The sequence below is a fragment of the Rhinopithecus bieti genome, unplaced genomic scaffold, assembly GCF_001698545.2.
Source record: "Rhinopithecus bieti isolate Rb0 unplaced genomic scaffold, ASM169854v2 scaffold_23591, whole genome shotgun sequence".
In the NCBI taxonomy this organism is placed as follows: Eukaryota; Metazoa; Chordata; class Mammalia; order Primates; family Cercopithecidae; genus Rhinopithecus; species Rhinopithecus bieti.
In genome coordinates, this window is record NW_016811463.1 from 64,263 (window position 1) to 74,630 (window position 10,368).

Here is a 10,368-nt window from a genome sequence, read left to right on the forward strand (position 1 = left end):
TCCAAGGGGATGCTTCCAGTTTTTGCCCATTCAGTATCATACTGGCTGTGGGTGTGTCATAAACAGCTCTTTTATTATGAGATATCTTCCATCAATACCTAGTTTATTCAGAGTTTTTAGCATGAAGGGGCATTGAATTTTGTCAAAGGCCTTTTCTGCATCTATTGAGATAATAATTTGGTTTTTGTCATTGGTTCTATTTATATGCTGGATTACGTTTATTAATTTGTATATGTTGAACCAGCCTTGCATCCCAGGTATGAAGCCAACTTGATCGTGGTGGATAAGCTTTTTGATGTGCTGCTGGATTTGGTTTGCCAGTATTTTATTGAGGATTTTCCCCACTGTCAATATTAGAAAGACCAACAAGACAGAAAATTAGCAAGGACGTTCAGGACTTGAACTCAGCTTGGACCAAGCAGACCTAATAGATTCTACAGAACTCTCCACCCGAAAGCAACAGAATATACATTTTTCTCAGCACCTCATCACACTTATTCTGGAATTGACCACATAATTGGAAGTAAAATACTCCTCAGCAAATGCAAAAGAATGGAAATCTTAATAGTCTCTCAAACCACAGTGCAATCAAATTAGAACTCAGGATTAAGAAACTCACTCAAAACCACACAACTACATGGAAACTGAACAACCTGTTCCTGAATGACTACTGGGTAAAAAACAAAATTAAGGCAGAAATAAATAAGCTATTTCAAACCAAGGAGAATAAGGACACAACATACCAGAATTTCTGGGACACAGCGAATGCAGTGTTTAGAGGGAAATTTATAGCACTAAATGCCCACAGGAGAAAGTGGGAAAGATCTAAAACTGACACCCTAACATCACTATTAAAAGAACTGGAGAAGCAAGAGCAAACAAATTCAAAAGCTAGGAGAAAACAAGAAATAACTAAGATCAGAGCAAAACTGAAGACGATAGAAACATGAAAAACCCTTCGTTGATCTGTCTAATATTGACAGTGGGGTGTTAAAGTCTCCCACTATTATTGTGTGGGAGTCTAAGTCTCTTTGTAGGTCTCTAAGAACTTGTTTTATGAATCTGGGTGCTCCTATATTGGGTGCATATATATTTAGGATAGTTAGCTCATCTCCTTGCATTGATCCGTTTACCATTATGTTATGCCCTTCTTTGTCTCTTTTGATCTTTGTTGGTATAAAGTCTGTTTTATCGGAGACTAGGATTGCAACTCCTACTGTTTCTTTTTGTTTTGTTTTCCATTTGCTTGGTAAATATTCCTCCATCCCTTTATTTTGAGCCTATGTGTATCTCTGCACGTGAGATGGGTCTTCTGAATACAGTACCCTGATGGGTCTTGACTCTTTTTCCAATTTGCCAGTCTGTGTCTTTTAATCAGGGAATTTAGCCTGTTTACATTTAAGGTTAATATTGTTATTAGTGAATTTGATCCTTTTGTTATGATGCTAGCTGGTTGTTTTGCCCGTTAGTTGATGCAGTTTCTTCATAGTGTTGATGGTCTTTACAATTTGGTATGTTTTTGCAGTGGCTGGTACTGGTTGCTCCTTTCCATGTTTAGTGCTTCCTTCAGGAGCTCTTGTGAGGCAGGCCTAGTAGTGACAAAATCTCTCAGCATTTGCTTGTCTGTAGCGGATTTTATTTATCCTTCGCTTGTGAAGCTTAGTTTGGCTGGATGTGAAATTCTGGGTTGAAAATTCTTTTCTTTAAGAATGTTGAATATTGGTCCCCACTCTCTTCTGGCTTGTAGGTTTCTGCACAGAGATCTGCGTTAGTCTGATGGGCTTCCCTTTGTGGGTAACCCGACTTTCTGGCTGCCCTTAACATGTTTTTCCTTCATTTCAACCTTGGTGATTCTGATGATTATGTGTCTTGGGGTTGCTCTTTTCGACGAGTATCTTTGTTGTGTTCTATGTATTTCCTGAATTTGAATGTTGGCCTATCTTGCTAGGTTGGGCAAGTCTCCTAGATAATATCCTGAATAGTGTTTTCCAACTTGGTTCCATTCTCCTTGTCACTTTCAGGTACACCAATCAAACGTAGATTTGGTCTTCTCACATAGCCCCATGTTTCTTGGAGGATTTGTTCATTCCTTTTTATTCTTTTTTCTTTAATTGTGTCTTCTCTCTATTTCATTAAGTTGACCTTCAGTCTCTGATATCCTTTCTTCCACTTGATGGATTTGGCTATTGATACTTGTGTATGCTTCACAAAGTTCTTATGCTGTGTTTTTCAGCTCCGTCACATCATTTATGTTTTTCTCTACTTTGGTTATTCTAGTTAGCAATTCATCCAACCTTTTCTCAAGGTTCTTGGCTTCCTTGCATTGGGTCAGACGATGCTCCTTTAGCTTGGAGGAGTTTGTTATTACCTACCTTCTGAAGCTTACTTCTGTCAATTCGTCAAACTCATTCTCCGTCCAGTTTTGTTCCCTTGCTGGTGAGGAGTTGTGATCCTTTGGAGGAAAAGAGGCGTTCTGGATTTTGGAATTTTCAGCCTTTTTGCGCTGGTTTCTCCCAATCTTTGTGGATATATCTACCTTTGGTCCTCGATGTTGGTAACGTTCGGATGGGGTCTTTCAGTGGACGTGCTATTTCTGTTTTTTAGTTTTCCTTCTGACATGCCTGTCTGCTGTCGGTCTGCTGGAGTTTGCTGGAGGTCCACTCCCGACCTTGTTTGCCTGGGTATCACCAGCAGAGGCTGCAGAACAGCAAAGATTGCTGCCTGATCTTTCCTCTGGAAACTTTGTCCCAGAGGGGCACCTGCCAGATGCCAGCCAGAGCTCTCCTGTAGGAGGTGTCTGTCAGCCCCTACTGGGAGGTATCTCCCAGTCAGGATACATGGGTGTCAGGGACCCATTTGAGGAAGCAGTCTGACCCTTAGCAGAGCTGGAACGCTGTGCTGAGAGGTCTGCTGCTCTTCAGAGCTGTCAGGCAGACTTTTAAGTCTACTGAAGCTGCGCCCGCAACCGCCCCTTTCCCCAGGTGTTCTGTCCCAGGGAGATCGGCGTTTTCTCTATGGGTCCATGACTGGGGCTGCTGCCTTTTTTTCAGAGATGCCCTGCCCAGAGAAGGGAAACCTGGCAGTCTGGCCACAGCAGCCTTACTGAGCTGCAGTGGGTTCTGCTCAGTTTGAACTTCTTAGCAGCTTTGTTTACACTATGAGCATAAAACTGCCTACTCTAGCCTCAGCAATGGCAGACGCCTCTCCCCACACCAAGCTCGAGTGTCCTGGGTTGATCTCAGACTGCTGCTGTGCTGGCAGTGAGAATTTCAAGCCAGTGGATTTTAGTTTGCTGGCCTCCGTGGGGGTGGGACCCACGGAGCCAGACCACCTGGCTCCCTGGCTTCAGCACCCCTTTCCAGGGGGAGTGAACGGCTCTGTCTCGCTGGCATTCCAGGCGCCACTGGGATATGGAAAAAAAAGAACTCCTGTAGCTAGTTCAGTGTCTGCCCAAATAACTGCCCAGTTTTGTGCTTGAAACCCAGGGCCCTGGTGGGGTAGGCACTGGAGGGAATCTCCTGGTTTGTGGGTTGCGAAAACTGGGGGACAAGCACAGTATCTGTGCCGGAGTTCCTCAGGCTCAGTCTCTCACGGTTTCCCTTGGGTAGAGGAGAAAACCCCTGACTCCTTGCGTTTCCCAGGTGAGGTGATGCCCCACCGTGCTTCGGCTCACCCTCCGTGCTTCAGCTCACCCTCCGTGCTTCGGCTCACCCTCCATGCTTCGGCTCACCCTCCGTGCTTCGGCTCACCCTCCGTGGGCTGCAGCCACTGTCCAACGAGTCCCAATGAGATGAACTGGGTACCTCAGTTGGAAATGCAGAAATCACCTGTCTTCTGCCTCGATCTTGCTGGGAGCTGCAGACTGCAGCTGTTCCTGTTCAGCCATCTTGCCGGCAATCTCCCGCAACTCTTAATTTCTTGCTACAGGACCAGTAATGTCAAGAGTGTAAGTGACTGGCCCAATGTCATATAGCTCATTTGCTACAGAACCAGGATGGGAAAACTGAGCTTGAAAAATCAACCAACCAGCACAACCACAACAGCAAGGCAGGGCCACCCAGCCTCTGTGTTTCACTCTGCATGGCTGGCCCACCAAACTCCGTTGGCCTTATGGCTTCTCATTTAAACTGCAAAGAAGCTATGGTTAAGTCAAAGGCTTAGCTAGGTTAGAGTGAATTACTGAATCAGGGGAGTCCTATTTACAGAAAGGAGGGAAGGAGTATGATAAAGAGGAAGAAAAGTAAACGGAGGCATAAATGAAGAAAATAAAGGAGGAATCTCCTAAGAATGGACAAAGTGAGTGTCAAAGTGAGACTCCACCCCAGGAAGGAGAGGGGGAGGGGCCCATGGAGCAGGAGGGAAAAGGATTCCTCCCCCTCAGTAATCTTAATTATAGTAGTATAGGACAGGTATGAATAGTGTTGTTTTATATATGAGAAAACGGAAACTCAGTAAAGCAGTATCACTTACTCAAGGACATACAGTTGGTAAGAGTCTCCTAATTCTGTAAATTTTTTTCTTTCCATAGGTCTCTCTCTTCCCTTGTTTCCATCATTACTTCCCTCTGGCCTCATTTTATGTGTACAAAGTGAAGTACTGAGGTTTTTACCTTTTCTCTGAAATAGTTATCAAATATCCCGTGATGGAGTATGTGGTTACCATGACAACACAGCCCTCACTGAGGACTAGCCTCCCTGCTTTGCCTCCGGAATCATGTTTCAGGGAACAGGTTCCTCTCCGTGGAACTTCTAGGAGCTGTAATTCTACATTTTGTTTGGGTGGTTATTTGCTGAATGTATGTCCTCCACTAGACTATGTAAGCTTCACAATGGCAGGGACCAGCCTACTTTGCCAACAGTGTGCCCCCAGCGTTTTGCACAGTGCTTAGCACCAGGATCTACGTGATATTTGCTGAGCAAATGTTCTGTGGTTCGCCTCCGCTCTCTTCTGAAAGTTACATGGACAGTAACCTTTAGCTCACGATTATGTTAATAGATACTGTGTAACGAGTCGGGCCGGTATTGACAGATAGTATACACGTGAATGAACACACACACACTCACAACTGCACAACAGCCCCGGGCAGGTGCACTTAAGAGGAAACGCGCACAGTCAGAGCCAGCCCGACCAGCTCTGTTAAACACCGCTGCGCTGGGCTCCGCGGGCCTCTGCCGCGTGGGAGGTCACCCAGGTCCACGCGCTGCGGGAATCTAGGGCCCACTGGGACTTGCCGGCCGGGTCGGGCGGCGGCGGCGTGGGCGGTGAGCTGCGCGGTGATTGGCCCGCGCCTGCCGGGGCAGGGCGGGGCTGGCGGCGCGGGGGGCGGGGCTGCGGTCGGAGCCGGGAGCTCGAGGCAAAGGGGGCGTGCGCTGCGGCGGCTGCCGTAGTTTCAGTATAAACAAGGAACCCGACTGGTTAGGAAGATTTTGTTTTTCTTCTTCCCGCGCGCTTTCGCTCCCTGTCCTTTGGTCGCATTTGTGGGCGCGCGGCACGCAGCCGGGAGGCGGAGGACTCAGAGTCCACCTGCAGGTAGGTTGTTCCCTGGCTGGGTTGTTCTCCTGGCGGGGGGACCACAGCCCGGTAGCTGGAACTCGGGACCCTGCTGAGCGCTGCGCTCTTCCTGGAGATCCCGGGGCCGCGCGGGGAGCGAGCTGGGCTCAGAGACTGCACCGGCTGGGTGCGCTCCGAGGCGGCGGGAGATCCCGAGGCGAGTGAGCGCGAACGCGGGCACCAAGAGCCGGGTTACAGCCCGGGACCGGGGGAGGGCCCCTGCCCGGCCGCTGCGGGCACCTGGGACTGTCGCGGCCCCAACAGGTGTGTGGCCGAGCCGCTGGAACCCGGGTAGGGACGGGCTTGGGTTGGGTTGTGCCTTCCCTCTTTCTCCCTGATCCTGCATCCAGGCCTTCTGTCTCGAGATCGGTGGTTTTTGAGGATTTGTCTTGAGTTGTAGTCGCGTCCATCATTTTTTTCATCCCTTCTTTCCTTCGTGTGCATACCTACGTTGATTCTTCCACTTCTTGACTAGTTTTGTGTGTGTGTGTGTGTGTGTGTGTGTGTGTGTGTGTGTGTGTGTAGGGGGAGCTGTTTATTTTTGTTGTCAGTGCCATGTAATCTAAAGTCTGACTCGTAGGAAGGGACAAGGGAACAGAAGTCACATACTCCCCACCGACAAGGTGATGTTCTGTCATCCTTCGGTGTTCACCTGGCAAACTTGGGAGACACTGAGTCGTATTGCTTTTGTCAGAGTTCAGTTGAATAGCCTCGGGTCACCTGCCTGGGGAATCTAAGATGAGCTAGAGGTATCTGGGAGCCTCGCGGGCAATTAGCTTAAGGGAGGCTCTTTCTAAGGGAGCTGTGAAAAACAACTTCAGTGCTGCACCAGGGAAAAGGGCGAGACAGGGGCTGGGGTGCGCGCGCCATTGTGTGTGTGTATGGACGTACCATTTCAATACGGCTTGCTGTCTTGCCCCAACCAAATCGGCACAGTTCAGGCAAAAGCAACGTAGCTTAGTCCTCTGACACTGCCGAGGGTGGCACAAGTGTGGCACATAACACAAGGAGATTGTCTAGACTGCGATTTTCTCTTCGAAATGTAGATGTATGTGTCCATCCTCCCTGATGAATTCGGTGGATATGGTGTATATAGATGAATATGCACACAAATTTGTGTATGTGTTTGGGCCGAACGCGTCTCCAAGGAGTCCTTCGTCAGCAGCACCATGTGACGACGATCAGGAACTGCTGGTGTGTGTAGATCTATATTTAGCTCAGATGGTCTAATGGCCGAGGGGAGGGTCTCTGAACTGGGTGCATAAAGGGGAAGAGTCTAGGGATCAGGGTGGTGCACTTTTGAATGATGTCTGGCACAGTCACACTCAGATGGGGTGAATAATTGCCCTTTCCTCGTGAAAACAGTAGCTAGAGCTTGGCATGTGATGGCTGTGCCTTAAATTTAAAACATAGTTGGACCATGGCAATAAGCCTCTACTAAGAAACAAGGAGGTTTACAGTTAAGCAGCGTATGTACCTGGTTGGCGATTTGGGTGAAAATAACTGGTCCCATGAGATTTAGAACAAAAATAGAGTTGATTTCTTTTATAAAAAGAAATAAAATAAAATTCTTTGCTGTTGAGTTTTCATAACAGAAGAAAAGAATGGCAGCTTGTTAAACCCTATCATTAAAGGTAATTTTATTTTTTTAAGTGAGGGGCAGTGGTGGAGCTAGAGAGGAGGACCTTAGGGCACTTTTGACAGACATCAGGGTTTACAAACAACGTTATATTATGCCTTTCAAGCAGATTTTCTGGTGAAGATGAGATCAGCCACTGATTAACAAGTTTCTTGGCATTCTTCCACTGCATGTCGGGTCAATCCTTTGTTTTCTTGTAGGTGGCAACATTTCTGACTACTAAGTATACTGGCTTTGCACTTTCCAGTTGTCTAACGAAGTGTTACATTCTTAGAATTTATTTCTCCTATGGTGCATTTTCAGTCTTGCTTCATTTTATGTGCTCCATTGGATATTTTATCTGATACTACCACATCTAATACCTGGGAATCATACTGTCTTTTGGAGAAGAGAATCACCAGAAAACATTCACATGTATTGTCTCCCGCTAACCCCCTACAGCTTAGCATTAATAGACTTTTTATATGTGTGTATACACATACATGTATATATACACGTGTATTTATATGTATAAATCAAAATATTTTAACAACGCATACTTCTTATATGACATTTTATTCTTAGAACCTAAAATTAACTACTAGTTAATAGAGTACAATAGACCAAATAAAAACAATTCAATACACCTTTCTGATGGAAAAAGACATGTTAAGAAAATTGAATGGGAGAAACTGGGATCCCTAGTATGACTCAGGAGTGTTGGGATCAGCTTTGTCAATATCCACAGAGTACCTGAAAGAATTGGACTTGGGAGGAACATTGGGATGGCCCCAGGAGAGCACCTCCTTGGAAAGGAGATGGGTGAAAGGAGTGTCTTTTCCTTTGCTTGGGAGAAGAATCTAGAATCCTTGAAGCAGGGATTAGGAAACTTGATTCTGATGCCACACATAATAAATGAAAAAGCTGTGAAAACATTTTGTGACTTCTTAAAGAGGCCAATTGCACTGTCGAAAATGCTGTTTAAGATTTATGGGATTTGTATTAGTAGTAGTTGAATTTGGGTATTGCCAGCCCACTCCCCTCACTTTTTCAGACCTGTAGTTGTCCTTTTTGGTTCTCCAGTTAAAACTACAAAAAAGACCCATGCAACCTTTGCTTATCCTAAAGTGACAGATGTTGTAGCCTAGTGCTGCGGGCATATTTCTGCTTTGGAAATAAGGAGACTTGGGTTCTGGCCGATCTGGAGCCCTAATCAGTGATTTATTTTTTCTCTATGCCTGCAGTTTCTGTAAAACGACTGTGGGGAGTTGAATGGAGTGATTTATTAGTTTCTTTAGGTCTGTCATAACTGCTTTATTTTGTTGTACTACTGCTTCATGCATTTACACGCTGTCTTAAGGGTGGACTAATGAAGGGTGAAGTGATTTGCGGTTAGATGTTCACCTACTTTCTAGGTACATGGAAATGAAGAGAGGAGAGTGAAATTTCTTTTTATTGATTAATTTATGTAGAAGTTTAATATTAAACTGCTTTTGCTTTTGTTTTCTCTAGGTATGAATATTAAAATGATTATTAAAAGGTTGGTGTCAGATTTTTTTTTTGGCCTATTAAATCAATATTACTATCCGTTAAATTTTTAAATTTGTTTTGAACAACCATTTTTTCTTAGGTTTATATTTATTATTTCATTTCAGGGTATGTCTGTGTCTGGAAATGATTCAGTTGATTCAAATTTTATTAGGAAACCCTGCTTAGAAAATTAGTTTAACCCAGAGAAAGTACAAATTAGCCTGGAGTACCAACATCTTTCTGTTTCTCTAAAAGAGAAAAATGGGGAGGGATGAATATAGTTTTTCAAAAATTCACAGCTGGAAAATTATCCTAGTAACCATATTACATACTAAAATATAAATAGAAAACTCTACTTTTTAATAAACATCCTCATTAGGTATCAGATCATTTTCTTGAGATGAATTAGGTATAGAAAAATAAAACCTTTTATTAAAGAGTGTTCTCCATATGATATTACTTAATTTGTGTTGAGATCTACCATGTATAAATGATGATTCAGCTACTCGTATCTGTGCTGTTCAGTATGGTAGCCACTAGTCATATGGGAATATTTAAACTTAAGTTTATTAAAATTAAACAAAATTTAAAATTTAGTTTTTCAGTTGCAATAAGCCACATTTTAAGTGCTAAGTAGTCACTTGTGGCTAGTGGCTACTGTATTGGATTGTGCAAAAGAAAACATTTTCAGTATCCCAGAAAGTTCTTTTTGACAGCACTCAATTAGGTAATGATGATTTTGATTGTCCAGAAGATCATTTTTATTCTTCTAGGAAAAGGAAATATTTAATTCTCATTATAGATGAGCACCTACAATGTAAGGGATTATGAGCAAATGGCATTAGCCAGTACGTCTTCACCTGTACAGTATGAGCTGTATAGTTCAATAATATGCCAAGATCACAAATGCCAGTTTCTCAATATATTTCCCCATAACTCTAGTTATCCTTTTGCTTTTCTAAACCAGCACTGTTACTGCTATAAAGTGCCAACCCTTTGAAAGACAAGGAACGAGGAGCCATCTACTGTCCAGTTTAGGAACTGCATGGAAGATGTAGATGATAAAAAGTTAATGCATAAAGAATGTATGCATTACATTATTTACATTCAATATGTCCTGGGTTCAGTTCCCACGTAGTAAAGATTTAGTTCATAGAAGAGCTTTAATTGACTCTCCAGGTCATGTGCTGAAATGTCATTTGTGTTTTAATAAACTGCTAACAACATATCCCCAAGACAAAAGATGACAAATCTAAGCTTTATTTTTCTTCCGAGGAAACCAAATATAGTAAACTATTTGAGTCAGAATCCCCTTCCTCCATCAATTAGGAATTAGTAAGGAAATCTTTAAGTAGCATCTAAGACAAATGAAGCAGAATGCAAATTCACTTTTTGTATGGATGCCGATAAATCAGGAAATAATATCACTGTTTCATTGCAGAGAGAAATAGGATCTTCCTTCCTCAAAATACTGATGTTTTCTTTTCTCCCTTAATTGTGAAATCTACTAAGCCTGTGGGACTCACTTTCAAAGAAGGTACTTATCTTGGAGTCTTGGAGTTTCTGTCTGTTCACATACCAAAGATGTGAGTTGACTCTGAGTTGTTTTCTCTGTGTTGTTTACCTTCTCAATACGATACCTTTTTTTTTTTTTTTTTTTTTTTTTTTTT

General features: G+C 43.6%; 1 protein-coding gene across 5 annotated transcripts in view; it reads left to right on the forward strand.

Annotated features, from left to right (window-relative positions):
- The first annotated feature begins 5,359 nt into the window (after positions 1-5,359).
- Positions 5,360-10,368, forward strand: part of RASGEF1B (RasGEF domain family member 1B) — a 43,040-nt gene continuing 38,031 nt past the window's right edge. For 2 of the 5 annotated variants that reach the window (XM_017893945.1, XM_017893948.1), the window contains exon 1: positions 5,361-5,529. The gene's annotated coding sequence lies outside the window, so the exon portion shown is untranslated. Of the gene's footprint in view, positions 5,530-5,568; positions 5,842-10,368 lie in introns of those variants that run through there. The other 3 variants (XM_017893949.1, XM_017893946.1, XM_017893947.1) reach the window with 3 other exon arrangements.